The sequence below is a fragment of the Arachis hypogaea genome, chromosome 14, assembly GCF_003086295.3.
Source record: "Arachis hypogaea cultivar Tifrunner chromosome 14, arahy.Tifrunner.gnm2.J5K5, whole genome shotgun sequence".
NCBI lineage: Eukaryota > Viridiplantae > Streptophyta > Magnoliopsida > Fabales > Fabaceae > Arachis > Arachis hypogaea.
The window spans coordinates 140,281,737-140,298,313 of record NC_092049.1 but is presented as its reverse complement, the minus strand read 5'-3'; the positions used below and the strand labels follow the sequence as shown (position 1 = coordinate 140,298,313).

General features: G+C 25.9%; 3 long non-coding RNA genes across 5 annotated transcripts; all 3 read right to left on the bottom strand.

Annotated features, from left to right (window-relative positions):
- Positions 1-11: 11 nt before the first annotated feature.
- Positions 12-4,075, bottom strand: LOC140178384 (uncharacterized). Of its 3 annotated transcripts, XR_011871533.1 has the most exons (4): positions 3,912-4,075; positions 676-2,941; positions 544-607; positions 12-397 (listed from the first exon to the last, which is right to left on the bottom strand). It is a non-coding gene; the product is annotated as an uncharacterized lncRNA (long non-coding RNA). The 3 variants fall into 3 exon arrangements; XR_011871532.1 differs by having other exon boundaries at positions 544-2,941; XR_011871531.1 differs by lacking the exon at positions 544-607.
- Positions 4,076-9,675: 5,600 nt separating this feature from the next.
- LOC112740715 (uncharacterized) lies at positions 9,676-10,605 on the bottom strand. Its single transcript, XR_011871530.1, has 2 exons — positions 10,375-10,605; positions 9,676-10,132 (listed from the first exon to the last, which is right to left on the bottom strand). It is a non-coding gene; the product is annotated as an uncharacterized lncRNA (long non-coding RNA).
- A 3,502-nt stretch (positions 10,606-14,107) lies between these two features.
- On the bottom strand, positions 14,108-14,793 carry LOC112740714 (uncharacterized). Its single transcript, XR_003171285.2, has 2 exons — positions 14,626-14,793; positions 14,108-14,475 (listed from the first exon to the last, which is right to left on the bottom strand). It is a non-coding gene; the product is annotated as an uncharacterized lncRNA (long non-coding RNA).
- Between the last annotated feature and the right edge of the window lie 1,784 nt (positions 14,794-16,577).

The following is a 16,577-nucleotide window of genomic DNA, read 5'->3' as shown; positions in this document are numbered from 1 at the left end:
CCGTAGATTAATTAAACATAAAAAAGCAGTAGTTTTATTCCCCTGAAAATGAAAGCTCATATATATGCTTTAATTTATTTGACAAACACCATTACAAAGTGAAAACTAACATGTGATGATACATTTTTATTACTACTAGCTGTAGTAACACATAATAAAGTAGAAGAAGGAGGTTATGCAACCTTTGATTAATTTAATTATTAATTAACAGCACTAGAACGTGGAGGTGGAGGTGGAGGTGGAACTCCTCCTCCTCCTCCTCCTCCTCCTCATCTTCTTCTTCTATATAAATCACTTCCAACAGCACTAGGAGGAGGTGGAGGTCGTCGTCCTCCTCCTCTAATTCTTCTTCTAAATCTATATGGATCACTTGCTTTTATGTATCCTTTCTCATCACCTGCATATAATACTCATACATTCACCTTGTCAGAATTCGAATTATTGACACTTATTTATGGGAAAGTATGAGGAGCCAATGGAATACTTGTACAATGTATACAATGGAGGTTTATGGAGTATTAGAGATATAATCATTAATGTTACCTTTTCCTATCAACTGAAATTTTTGTGATGAGTGGTATCATGATATGGTGTTAGAACGCTAGATCTGAATAAATAGATTAGTGTGCTAATTATTAGACCAATTCAAATTAATTCTCATACTAACTAATTTACCTTTGATTGGTTGAATCTCTCGAGTTGCTAGGGTAGCTGAAGAGAGCAAGAAGGCCATGGAAGCCAGAAGTAAGAATGCAATAAAAATGGCCTTCATGTTGTGATTATGGTGGGTATACCTTGTCACTTATATTTTCTTTTTTCTTTTTTTGCGTGGCTATATATCATTATATCCCAAGTTGCTGTGTATTTATATTGCCAATAACCGTGTATGAACTATGAAGTGGGGGAAGGGATTTCAATTATGCTTGTAGAATTATAGAAATTTTTTTTAATAGTAATTTTAATTAATATTCTAATTAATAAGAGGACTTATAGAAAAAACATAAATTAATGGAAAGATTTGATATATGATCAGTGTATTATAATAGGTTAATTAATATGATATTTTAGATATTTATTGATGTAAATTCGTTAGTTAGAAGGGAGTGATAGAGAGAATAGAAAATTATTATCAAATATTCATTAAGATTTATATATTATCTATTATTAAAATCAGATTTCTTCAATTAATAGCATAGTTGATCTAACATATTCTTGAAGATATTTTTTTAATTTGTTTTATTTGCATTAATTTTTTGTTTTATATATTTTGATTTTGTTCGATTTTGGTTGAATTGTTTTTTCAGATGATTTTTTTTTTCTCGAATTAGTTGCGAACTACTTCAAGATCAGACCAAAATATATAAAAATACTTTAAGTTTGGAACGAATCTTCGAGCCAAATCGAACCGTATGCACCTTTTCGATCAACAAGTAACTAGCTTCTCACTGTATAATGGCATAAGAAAAATTAGTTATATTTGTAATAGAGATCACTTTAATAAAAACACTAAAAATATCTTTTTTTTTTAAAAAAAAAGACGTTCACACATGTCATGTTATTATTGAACTTTTTATTAAATCGGTTAATAATTTATTTTTTAATAAACCAGAATAAAATCGGTTTATTATAGCAACAATAATAAATTCAATTGTCTGCATTATAATTATTAGACCCGATTTGATTCGATCGAATTATACGATCTAAATCAAATATCTTTAAATTTTTTGATAAAAAAATAAATATATCCCTAACTTTTTGTTTTACGGACATTTAAATCTTTAAAAATTTAAAAATACAATTAAATTTTTTTAAAAAATTTGGATTTATTGTTATTGTTATAAAAAAATTGATTTTATTCTAATTTGTTAAAAAATTCAAAAATAACCAATTCATTAATACGTCACATATATATTTTTGCAAAAAAACGTTTTATGCTTTTTATGGGAGTATACTCATTGGTAATATATATTTCCATATGACACGACGAAACTTCATACAAATCACTCACAAATTAAAGCTCAAGTACCGGGCGAAAAGATTTTTGTTTACACATAGGTAGTAGTCCAAGAAAGGGTTATTCACACATAAACATAAATAGTTGTAACACTCAAACATTCAAACCAAGAAACTATATTTATTTTGATGGTCAGCATGTAATTGATTTTTGCTTTTTCTTTTGTAAAACAAAATAACAAAATTGAGTAAACTATCTTCTAATTTTAGTGATTCATGATGGGTCATATATAGAAGAATTATTTTTCTACTACTCTAGTTATTTTATATATGCTCCAAAGAGAAAAGGAAATCTAAGTAGCAGCTGAAAGTAGTGCTCTTGGTTCACCAATATAAAAATGAAATTTTGGAACAAATCTTAATGACCTTGAGCTAATATTTTAGATTAATTAATTAATCAAACAAAAAAGAAAAAGCCAACCTCTGATAACTGAAGCCCAATATATGGTTTTTATTTCTGAAGCACTATTGCAAACTCAAAAGAGTACACATAAAAACGTATGTAATAGAAATTGAAATCAATACATGATGAGGTCGGTTAATTATTCTACGTAGTGGTCAATAAAACAAAAACATACAAAACAAAACACTAGTTAATATGAATTATATTATTATTTCTCCTAAGACGACCTCAAGTATTAACTAATTAATTAAGGCTTAAATACTTAATTATTAGGTGGTGAGCAATAAGGACCACGCGTGTATGGATTATTAATGCATCTTCTATACGGAGTATTGGCAATAGGATTAGGAGGAGGATTTCTTCCACGTGGATCATATGGTCTTTTTGGATGATATACTCCTTTATATGGATCACTTCCTGATGGACCAACAGGAAAATCAAGAAGAGGAGGAGGAGGTGGATGTAATGCTTCTCCTCTTCTTCCATATCTATATGTTCTTCTGTATACTCCTCTCTCATCACCTCCTATATATATAAATAACACAAATTTAAAATTAGCTGACACTTTTTTTTTATATTAATTAACTTTTTCTTCTTTTAACTAAACATGAATGTTGACTCTCTAATATTTTTTTAATAAGGTTCATAATTAATTTTTAATAATTTTTGTTTCGGATATATTAGGGTATTTTGGTTTGTGTTTTTATTTTTTGTGTTTTTTGTTTTACTTTCTATTTTCACATTTTTCTTCGCAAAATTAAAAAAATAAAAAATCATTAAAAATAAAAACAGAAAATAAAAATACAAACCAAATGCATTCTTAAGTTTTTAACTATTAATAAATTGAATTTTTATTTTTTTTTAAACATTAGATAAATTAAATATCTATTAAAATTTTAAATAATTTAATTTCTCAATCATATTATTTTTTATAAAAAGATAAGACTAATTTGTTTTTTTTTTTTTTACCAAAGATAGGAGACTCGAACCCGCAACCTCTTAATTGAGTATGAATCGAAGAGACTATGTCATTTGAACTATTACTCATTGGTGAGAAGGCTAATTTGTTACTTTTTAAACAATATTGGAAATGAATTTATCTATTATTCTAAATAATCGGAAACTAATTTATTCGAACCAAAATTATGAAAGATAAATTTAAAATTATGTTTAAATAATAAAATTCAAAGACCAAGCATATAGAGATAATTTTGGCCTAATGTACATAGTATCTATTAATTATAACTGTTTATATACATCTATTGTCTCTCTACTTAAATAATTATAGTTTTAATATATTCTTTTTTTTTTATAAATATATAGGAGCTGCGCTTATTTTAAATTTGAAACGTGAATTTTACATAAATCTTTTCTTTTAATTTTTTAAATTTAAACTTTTATTAAGATTCTTTCTTCTAAAATTAAATGCTCATATCTCTAATAAATAATAACACTCTATAAATGATTAGGAAGGAGATAAGATGAGAGTTCTTACGCTTCTCTACTACTGAATATGCGAATGTTGAAGAGGGAGGGAACACTACGTAAACCAAAAGCAAGAATATTATTGCAAAAAAAATTGGCCTCATCTTATGATATGATATGATTATTAATTAGAAAATATTTTATTGGTGAGTAGTGAAGATGAGACTACACTTCAGTATTTATAGTATCACAATATTGAAGGGTATGTATTCAAATATATATGCCTTGCAATGTTATCTTGCATATTAGTAGCCACATGCGTCCTATTCATTTAGACTATGTAAACTGATCAAAATTTTGATAAACCAGCATACACTCTATAGATCAATCTGTGGTGGATCGTATCACCAAGTTACTTTAATTTCATGGTCAAGTCGTCCCAAGTAACGTTATGTTAATGTTAGCCACTCATCAACTCAAATTGTTTGGTACGTAATTAGTTAGTTGAATTGGTCATTCACAATGTTTTATTCGAATAAATTAATAATTTTTATTAAATTAATACTTTAGTTTCTTATTTAGTAGCCACGTACTACGTTGTCTACCTCATTTTCCGTTTTGATTTGCATGCATGGAAATATAACTGCGACATCATGCATCATGCATTTTTTATAGTGCCAAGAAAGATTAGATATTATAGTAGCATCAGCATGATGCGTATTGATAGCACCATTATGTTTATACTTTATAAAGATGGATTTACTTAGTGGCATGTGGGGCAAGTGTCCTAGTCTTATTGAGTTTTATAAAATTCTCAAGTAATATATAGTATTAAATTTTAGTTATCTTATTATATAAATAATTTTGACCACATTTTTCACAATTATAATATTATTAAAAAATATTTAATTAAATTTTATTTTATAAATATATAAAATTTGATTTTAACTATTTAATAAAAAATTAAATAAATAATAATAAAAGAATAAAAAGTCAAAATAAGCCACCCTAATTCTAATAATTTCCGAATCCAACTTTCTAGCTGCTATATATATAAAAATATATATATATATATATATTTTTACTTTTTTCCAGTTTTCGATTTTTCTATTTTCTCTATTAATTTTTTAATTTATTTTGATTTAATTAAAAATTTATTCTTATCTTTTTGTAATTTTTATTTTATTAAATTATACTGCATTTGTTTTATAATTATACTATTGTGTAATATTTTTATTTTTTGGTTAATGATTATTGTATAATAAAATTTTATTTTTCTATGATTAGTTTGCTGAGTATTTTATATTCATATTATACTTTTAATTTTTTTGTGAAATTATAAATTATATTTCTTTAATATTGATATTTATTAATAAATTAATTTAACTTTATAAATTTCTTTTTTAATTTAGCAACAAAGAAATATTTCAAAAAAAATCATTCTCATTAGAATTTGAATTTCAAAATAATTTATCAACCTCTTCTAGTAAAAAGATATTTTTAAAATTTAAAATAAAAAGTCTTATAGCAGATTATAGACAATGACCAAAAATTTTAAATTTTATTTTATAATAATAAAATATAATTATAAAAATTAGGATAAAGTATATTTTTTATCCTAATATTTATATTTTTTTAAATATTTCTAATGTTTAATTTCATTCAATTTTCGTTCTCCCTAATATTTTTTATTTATTCAATTTTATTCTTAACGTTCAATTTGTATCAAAACTATTCCTAAAAATTTCCAATTTATTCCTAACATTTTATATAAGTTGACATCTAGAGGTAATTTTAACATAAATCGAAAACGTTAGGGACAAAATTAAATGCAACTAAATATTAGGTATATTTTTTAAAAAATACAAATATTAAGAACAAAAAGTACACTTTATCCTAAAAATTATCTTATTATATATGATTTGTCCTTATTAATAAATTTTTTTAGATCCATCACTATACATATATACAGAGAGAAAGAGGGAGGAGATGACAAGAATAATGTGTATTATTAACTATACTTGATAAATTTAATTATCAAATACATGTATTTAAAGTATTTACAAGATAAAATTTTGATTTTAAAATTCAATTTAAATTTATAATAAAGAAATTTTAAATATGTATTATGTAAAATTAAATTTCAAGTTCAATTTAATCACTTGTTAGTCATATTGTTTGGGTATGATATAACTCATATATATATTGTGTATGTAGTCAATATTTTTCCATTGACTAATAAAATGCAAAGCAAGACTTGCAAAGAAGACTCATAAACGGATGAAGTTTAACATCGACATTGATTAATCAATTTCCTCTTCAATACGAAAAGAAAAATCTTTAAATAGACAAATCAACATGTCATACTCAATCAATTGAATTAATTTATTATATGATTTTAACAAGCATTATATTCAACGTAAAAATTTTGATAACTTCTACCGCGATCTTTCATTTTGTTGCGGGTTTATAGCTTCGGTTCAACTAGGTATCCTTTAAAAATCGTACAACATTCAGCCTTTTATTACAATAATTAAAAAAAATTAAAACAAACACAACTAAAAATTATGAATAGATTTATTATCTTTTTAAAATTAAATACACATTCAAAATACAATCTAAAAAAACTGAAATTTAAAATTTAAATTTTAAATTTTTGTTTCAGATTTAATATATTTAATTATTAATATATTATAATTTAAATACATATCTAAAAATCAAATTATTCAAAATTCAAAATTTTGATTTTAAAAATATAAAATAAACCTTAAACTATCAGATTATTAATTAAACTCGTACAAAACACTCAAAGAAGCAGAAAAGTCACGTTTGCGCCATGTCGAAAATTCAGAGGCGCACATGGAAAACTCAGAGGTGCACATCGAAAAGTCATCCTCCGCTGTCGTTCATCCTCTTCCGCGCTCAGAGGTGCACATCGAAAAGTCATCCTCCGCTGTCGTTCATCCTCTTCCGCGCTCATCTTCAACGCTGCCTTCCTCCTTTTCGGCGCTCATTTACAAAGCTGTCTTTTTAATGTTTAAGTTTAAATTTTAAATTTATGATTTTGGATGTGTTTTAAAAATATTTTCTGTATAACATCATAATTTTAGATGTGCTACAATTATTTTTTAATGTTTAAATTTAGATTTTAGATTTATGATTTTGGATGTGTTTCAAAAATATTTTTTGTATAACTTTATAATTTTAGATGTGTTACAATTATTTTTTAATGTTTAAATTTAAATTTTAGATTTATGATTTTGGATGTGTTTTAAAAATATTTTTTGTATAACTTAATATTTTAGATGTGTTACAATTGAAAAAGAAACTACAATTGAAAATATTTTAGTTTATGTATATAATTATATTCGACCATTCATAATTGTATTATTAACATTTATATTGTATTATTAAAGTTGACTGATTTTAGATGTGTTTTAAAAATATTTTGTATAAAATATCATACTATCAGATGTATTATAATCGAAAAATAACAACACAATTTTAAATTAATTGTTGATTATATACTTTATTTGCAACAACTTTATTAATAAAATTAAATAAGATCAACCTTGTTCCAATTAAATCAGCAGAGTATTTTTTTGTTTAAATTAAAATATAATTAAAAATGTTGAACATGATATTTCTTAACAAATTACATAAACACATGTGTGAAAAATAATGATACCTTTCACCAATGTAAAATGAGAGAGTGCTTCAGCTGGAAGGTGGTGATGGTCTTCACCAATGAAGACGAGATGGAGAATTCACCTGGCAGCGTCCTTTTTGGTTTGGGATTCACTAATGCGCGTGAATATCCCGATTCACTAATGCGTGTCCCGTAGAATAAGGAATTTAAAAAACTGTATCTGTTACGTGAAGTTACGAAAGTAAAGCAAAGTCACCGTAACCACCAATGAAGTGGGTGGGTTTTAAAATTTAAATTAAAATTAAAATCTAATTATAGATATGTATCTACAAAATAGGAACATGTTACACTAAAAAAATAATTAAATATTATTTAAATCTAATTAAAGGCTGATTAAATGCTGATTAATATTGTACAACTAGCATTTCCCTTATAGCTTATACCTTTAGGTTAGTTGCATTTATTTATTAACACTGGACATAAAGATATAAAATCGTGTTTAACAGATAAAATATAATTAAAAATAGAAAAAATTTAGGGGCCAGCAGATTTTGTGGTTTTTAGCCATCAATTAGCCATCAATAATTTTTTTAATGGTGTGAGATTGCATCTAATGGTGTAGAATCATTCAATTTCCTTTTGATGATTAAGTGTTGGCCAGAATTTAACAAAAATGCTGCCCCCTAGCACTCTTCTTAAAAATATTATGTTCAAATATATTAAATTAATGTATTTTATGTTTAACAGAAAAAATAAAAAAATATTAATAAAAGATATAATTTATTTTTTATTTTTTATTATTTTTATTAATTTTTTATAATTATATATTTTTTAAATTTTTTAAAAAAATAAAAATACTAATTTTTATATCTCTATCATTTGTGTCTTATTATTAATATTTTATTTTATTTTGTTCTTATAACCAAATACAGCCGTAAGCACGTTGGTTAAGGTTAACTAGATTTTTAAATTGATAATTCCTCCATTTCAAAAATATGCTTTTTTATTTATCTTTTTATTTTTTACGTTCATTGAAAAGTAGTTAAATTTCTAGTACTAATTAAGATTCATAATAATACCCTTCATCACCGCCAAATTAAATTATTGGTGCATAATCTACATAAAGTAGTGCTCTACCTGATTTACCAATTTAAAAATAAAATTTTCGAACAAATCTTAATCTTGAGCTAATATTATTGTAGATTAATTAAACATAAAAAGCCAATACTCCTTTCCCTGCCGATGAAAATAAAGCTCAAACCATATAATTTAATTTCACAATAAGCACCATTACAAACTCAAAACTAACACGCACACACCTACAAACTAAAAACGTACATAGAAATTGAAACGAATACATTGAGATCGCTTATTCTATTGGCTAGTAAAATAAAAATATACACACTCGTAGGTACCTGCATACAATATAAAACAAGGAGTTCATACTATGCAGGACGGACATAAGGGGCGAGTGGCGGCCTCGGCCCCAACTTTTTTTAATATTAATAAGTTATTATGTATAATTTAATTTTTTTAAAAAGTTATTTAATATTTAATCTAATATAAATAAAAGTTCAGTCTAATTTAAATATTAATAATTTTTAATATCTAAAAAATAAGTAACAATATTAAAAAAAATCTGAAAAATATATTATTATTAATATTTTTAATTAAATAAAAATTTTTAAATCTCATAAAGTGAATTCTTTTTCTTCTTGTGGCCGTTTTTTTTTATTCGTTTGGTATTAATTCTCTCTGTTTCAACTGCTACAATTAAGAGATCTTTTTCAACTATGAATATTGTGAAAAATAACTTAGAAACAAAATAAAAGATGAATTTCTTGCTAATTGTCTTTTAATTATATTAAAAAAAATTGTTGAAAATTTTGACATAAATTCTATTATCGGTGAATTTTATGATACGAAGAATCGACCACTTCGTTAGTAAAAAGTATACACATATTTTTTTACTTTAAAATATATTCTCTATCCGTATATTTTTATAATACATCTTATATTATATAATTTTTTTACATAATTTTTAATATTATATGTGTTATTGGTCTCCCATAATATCATTTCTGGATCCGTCCCTGATACTATGCATTCAGACATTATTAAAATTGACTATACAATTATTTTTATATGAAATTAATAATAATTTTTTTTTAAATAATTTAAAAAATTTAACTAAATTATTATCTAATAATTATCAACTTTTAATTTTACATAAATATAACTGCAAATGAGTTTTTGCCTTTGATATACATATAAGGCACACAAATTAAAAGAAAACAGTAGTTAATATGAATTATTGTTTGTTCTTAGACGACCTCAATAATTAATTAAGGTTTAATTATTAGGTGGCGAACAACGACGCGTGTATGGATTATTAATGCATCCTCTATATGGAGTATTGGCCATAGGATTAGGAGGTGTTGTTCCATAAACATAGCGATTAGCAATAGAGGCAGCATGATTAGGAGGTGGTGGATGGTGTGCTCCTCCTCTTCCATATGGATTATTTCCAAAAGCAGGTGCTCGGTAATATGGATTAGGACGAACACCAATAAGATGATTGGAACGAGGAGGTGGAGGTGCTTCTCCAGGTCTTACTCCTCTTCTATACCCTCCCTCATCACCTGCAAGTAAATTATGTCTTACTAGCTAATTAGTAGCCACATAATGCTATACTTAGTATGGTGAAAAGTCAGGTGCAGTCAACTTCACATACATGAAGTTGATAGTTGAGAGTCGTTAGATAAAAATTTAGCCAAATCAGTCAAATCATTTAATCGTTTTTAACTATCAACTTCACGTGAAGTCGACTGCACCTGAGTTTTCACCTATTAGTATAACTAATTTAAGGAGTACTCTATCTTACCTTTGATTGGTTGAACTTCTCTAGCTGCTAGAGTAGTTGAAGAGAGTAGGAAGGCCATGAATGGCAAAAGTAAGAATGCAATAAAAATAGCCTTCATGCTGTGATTTATTGTGTATATGTTGTCACTTATATTTTCTTTCTTTTTGCATGACTATATATTCCAAGCTGTTGGGTATTTATATTGCCCGTAAACCGCGTATGAAGTGGAAGGAAGGGATTCAATTATGCATATAGATGTTAAAGTCTAAATAATAGACTTAATAAATTAACAAGAGTCATGTTAACAAATGTCCTAAAATTACTAATTAATTAAAGTGTTTAATAAAAATGTTTTTTTTTTAAATTTACTAATAGTAATTTTAATTAATATTCTAATAAGAGTACTTGTTAGCAAAAACACATAAACTAATGGAAAGACTTGGTCAACGTAATATGACAGATTAATTAATTAATATGATACTTTAGATATTTATTCATGTGGATTTAAGTAGATGGTCAAAAGCTACCATCTTATCCTAAGACATGGGAATATAATATTTGCTGATAAAATATTAAAGATATAATTTTTTATATGTATTTATTTTTTTATTAATTTGAATTTATGATAAAATAATTTTATAACAATATATTAAAATTTTTATTATTTAAGTTTTAGAATTTGTTTTTTATTGACCACAAAAAAAATAGTGCAATGCCGATAAAAATAGAGAGAAAGATTTTGCAAAAAGTTCAAGCAAAACTCAAAAGAGGTCTGACGTGTTAAAAATATCATTATTAATATATTTTTTTTATCAATTTAATAAATTTTTTATAGAAGTAGGTTCATCACATAAAAAGACCTAAAATTTTATTTGATTCAAATACAAATTAAATTGGATTTATAATAATATAATGTTATTAGAAATTTAGTAGACAATAAAATTAATATTAATTGATAGCGCCACGCTATCTCGTCTTTATGAATATGACAACATATTATTATCTATTCGTTATTCTGCCATTGACTGAAAAAATTATGAAGATTCTGATATAAACACTAAAAATATACAGAACAAAAAAGAACTAATGGCAAGAAAAGAAAATAAGAATAATTGAAAATACAGAAAACTAGTATTGAAGTGAACAATAAATTTTCGAAAGAATAAAGTATACAGTACAAAAATAAAGTGTTCTACCTATTATTATAAATATACATAGCTCACTCACATAAGTATATATTATTAATACCAAAGGCACACTAGCTGAAACTAACCACAACTAATTACCAATCAATCTTGATTTAATTATTAATCAATCTTTATTTTTTTGTTTGTCTGTTAAGCAATTATGATACTTTAGTGTACTGTCACCGACAAAAATGACAAAGTCAAAGACTATACTTTAACTCAACATCTATCAACTCTCTATATATAAACATGTCTTGCCCAATCAACATATACGTACACATCAATTAACTAAATTAGTTATTATTATTATTATTATTATTATTATTATTATTATTATTATTATTATTATTATTATTATTATTATTATTATTATTCAGGTAATGAAAAAAATTTTGAGGGCTATCACTTTTATTAAAATTTGGCCAACATTTAACAAAAAAAAAAGTGAATAATCTCATATCATTAGATATAATTTCACACTATTAAAATTAAAACACTAATAATAACTAATTGATGAATATAAATCACAAAATCTATTGATTCCTAGCACTCAAAATTTAGAGGGACTACATGTAGTCAAAATTTCCCCCTTTTAAAATCTAGTGATTGCTTTGATCAACATTTATAATTATTTCATAGACGAATTCAAAGGTTTATTTTCTCCCTAAGATTATATTATACGCATCACTTTTCCGCGTCAAGCTTAATAAAACAAGATATCGATCGATCGAACGTAAGCAAATCATGTAATTACCACAAGGAAAAAGAAAAAACGTAAAAATAGATATGAACTACTCAAATTGCTTAGTGAAAAAATGGATGGACGTAGATTGGTAACTATTGAACTAGAGCTTGGTTTGATAAATATTTTTAGTTTAGCAACTATTGTAATTAAGACTTGTGCTTAAGCTTGTATTTGAAGTTTTTAAAATTGGTTTGTGTTTATTAAAATTAAAAAATTTAATATAAATTTATATATTAATAAATATTTAATTTTTTTATATTTTTGTCTATTATAATTTTTAAAATTTTTAAAATTATTTTATAAAAAATAATTGTTATTACTTATACTTATTAAAAGTTATTTTTAAATTAATTTATTAAATATAAATACTATAATTTAAAAAAAATTATCTTTTAAGAATTAATTTTGATAAATTACTTTTAAAAAATAAAATTTTACGAAACCAAACCTAAGTTGAACTAGTTATCCTTCCTATCATGATCAGAAATAGAATTAAAATAATGTGATAACCATATATGATAAAAGAACTGCATGGCTTTCCTCCAAACTCTTATGTAAACGGATCAATAACTAACTAACTTCCCATAATGGCATAATTAAAAAAAATAAGTTATATCGGTAATATTTCATTAGAATCATCCATATAAGTAAATAACTCAACGAAACATCATACAAATTACAAACCCCTCACAAAGCTCAAACACCAAATAGCTAGAAAGCACATGCAAAATTATTAGACAATTATCATTCCCTCAACACCATCCCCTCCAAATAATAAATAAATAAATAAAATCATTAGTGACGGGTTGGATTTACCGTGATTAGTTTGGGCCAAGATTAAAACCAATAAAAGGCCTTTAATTTGACAAACACTAATTAAAACTCCAAATTCATGACAACAAAAAAAATTCAAATTAAAGCTTACAGTCTTAGTTTTGTATATACCTACGCATAGGTATATTTGAATTTGAAATTAGTAAATTACAACACATATGCATGGAAAAGTGATAGCATTAGTGTTTGAATCCTCCATAAGTGATTTTTTTTAACTTTTACTTCATTAAAAGTTATAATATTAATATGTAATATAATTTTTAAAATTAATTTACAACTTTTCAAAAAATTATTTAAAGCATTTAAAAAAAGTTATAATAAAAAGTTTCTTTTATTATTTTTCTTTTAAAATAAGTATTTTTGTGAATAAAAAATTAAATACAAAATAATTTATAAATTATTTTTAAAATAAGTCCCAATTTTTTTTTAAATTCCTTTTCTAATTTTTAGTGAAGGAGTGAAAATCATTACTATGACCCCACTTGTAAAAGGCTGGTTTACACTGACTTTTAAGATAGAGGCCGTGAATAAATCATAAATCAATTGCTATGTCTTAGCTTTTTATTTGTCTTATGAAATTCTTTCTTCTAGAGTTGAGTCACCAAGAATCAAACTATAAATTTTTAGGTTATCATTGAAGTTCTGATATTATCTCATGATAAAATCAAAGGAAAAGTATAGGGTACCAACATATTATTAGTCAACTTCTGTCAACTTTTATTTATAATTGTGTTTCATGGAAATGTGTTCGTGGATGTGTCTAATAATTAATATATTTTAAATACATATATAAAGAAACACATCCAGAAAATATATCTATAAAGACACTTCTATTAAACACAACTATAAAAAAGATATTTTTATTAGACACATCCACGAACACACTTCCATGAAACACAATTATAAATAAAAGTTGGCAGAAGTTGGCAGATATGTTGTTGGTAAAAAAACCGAAAATCAAATTAATAATGGACGACGACGATAATAATAATAATAATAATGAAGCTGTATGTTTTTATTTATTAGGATGAGTTTACAAAGGCACACGTTTAACTATTTTTCACCTCCTAAACTAGCTAGAAAATATGTATAGGATCTCAGCGAAAGTACACTTTAGGATTTTAAAGAAATACATTCTGGAAAATGATAACAATAAACCGTAAACCGTAAACAGTAATCCACACCAATAAGAGAATATATTTATTCATGGAATTTTGTGGTCATTGGCAAATTATGTTTTTGTTTTGGACACACCGGGACCTCCGGGACCACCGGGTTTCAGTGGTGTGTGACCAGGACGAACACACATACCTGTATAAGGGCCGCATCTAGCAATCGGAGGTGGTGTGCTTCCTCCTGCACAACATAATAATAATCTTCTATTCTTAGAGTTGGTATAGTTTCTCTTATCAGTCTATAATTTGTTCTTATCGATCTTCTAAAATTTAAACTTTTGAAATAAGTAATTTGATATTCGAACTCGGTAGCAGTAGTGTGCTTACTTACCACTGGGTGGTCCAGATCGACCAAAAGTTGAGGTGGGAAGAAACATAACACAAACCAAAAGAAAGAATGTAATAACAACAATAGTACCCTTCTTCATGGTCATCGCCAAATTAAATTATTACTGCATACATCTATGCCTTCCGATCTCTGTATTTATAGACACAAACAACAGCTTTTTTAATTAACATTATAACAAAATTTATAATATCTTACTGCCAAATATGTATTGTCAAAGTCTTATCTTTTAAATAAACACATGCTAAGTAATTTACAAAAGGACTTGGTCAGGAGGATATTTGACTATATACATATTTATGCGCGTGATCAGTTCACTACCATGAATAAAGAAAATGCAGATTAAACCAAGCAGTACTCCAAAACGAAATCTTAATCACTGTTACACCATCCTTAGTCAACCCATGTACAAATTATTTCAATTTTTCTCGTGTTGTATTCAATTGTGCAATTTCATTTGAAATGTATGGGAGCATCTTACTATAAAACAGGTCAATTCGTAACTATGATGTTGAATGGGAAAAGAATAATGATGACCTTATATACTAACAGACAATTTGGCTTTTTTTTTTTTTTTTTACCAAAGATAAAAGAGTCAAACCCGCAACTTCTTAATTGAGTATGGAGAGACTATGCCATTTGAAGTATAACTCATTGGTAGACAATTTGGCTTCTTGACGTTGGACTAAAAACACAATTAATTGTTAATTTTGTCATACTAGAAATTTGGATATAATAATAACATCTTATCTTATTTTATTTTTTGTTAATGGTTGAAATTGTCTACACTATCCAGATGTCAGTAGAAGCAGGCAAATCTCTTGCCGAAAAATAAAATAAAACAAAGGAACGTAAGAACTAAGGATTTGAATCATTCAAATTTCAAGAGTGATAAAATGGATTGAAAAAATAAAGTATGGAGGAGGATTGGTAACTATTGTGAAATAAACAATAATAATTGTTTCACCCTTCTTGTGATTAATTTGGCTTCAGAAAATATTTTGGGGATTTAATTGATAAAGATTACAACTTATCAATTAATAGACATAGGTAGGAAGGGCGATGAATAATCCTATTTTAAGATATTGATCTCTATTCTCTAAAGTCCAAATAATATACAAGTGTTGATCTATACTCATTTTCTAGTAGGCCATAAGTCTTTCTGTTGGAGGGAAAAGTTTTCACGATACAAAAACTAAGCTGATGAGGTGATTATATCTCACATAAAATGGCTACTTTGAGCGTTCATATGAAATCACTTTCTCTTTCAAGATTTATAGATGTCAAAATGGCTACTTGGGCCTTCATATGAAGTCACTTGTATAAGGTGTTTCTACGAAATTTCCAAATAATATTATTGTCTTTGAATCTTCCAGTTTCCCGAGGATCTACCTGAACCACCATCTTTGGACTGCAGAGATTGGACCATCCAGGAATGGTGCATAGCGGTGGATAAACGGGATAAACGTCCTCCCAATTGTAGCCCATACATTCCGATGATAAGCAGAGGTAACAGGAGCTTGACACATGAGCTTCAAAAGCTACAGGAAGCAAGACAGCAAAATAAAAGCCATTACTTTTTTTTCATTTGATTGTGTTGCAGGCTGGGTTCTACGGAATACTTGCTAGCAAAAGTTGGAGAAGTATATTACTAGCTTGCAAAAATTACATCTGTCTAATCAATTAACCATTCTTTTGGGTTTCATAAATTAAAAACATTACCATATTGCAATATAAACAATCATGAAAAAGAATCATTTCCTGAAACTACACATTAAAAAAAAAAAAAAGAGGAAGTCTAGGACAGCAGTGGACAACAGTTTTATTAAAATTTGGCAGACTTAACCATAAAAAAAAAATAAATAATTTTACACTATGTAATTTCACACCATTAAAAATACTAATAATAGTTAATTAATGATTATAAATCACAAAAT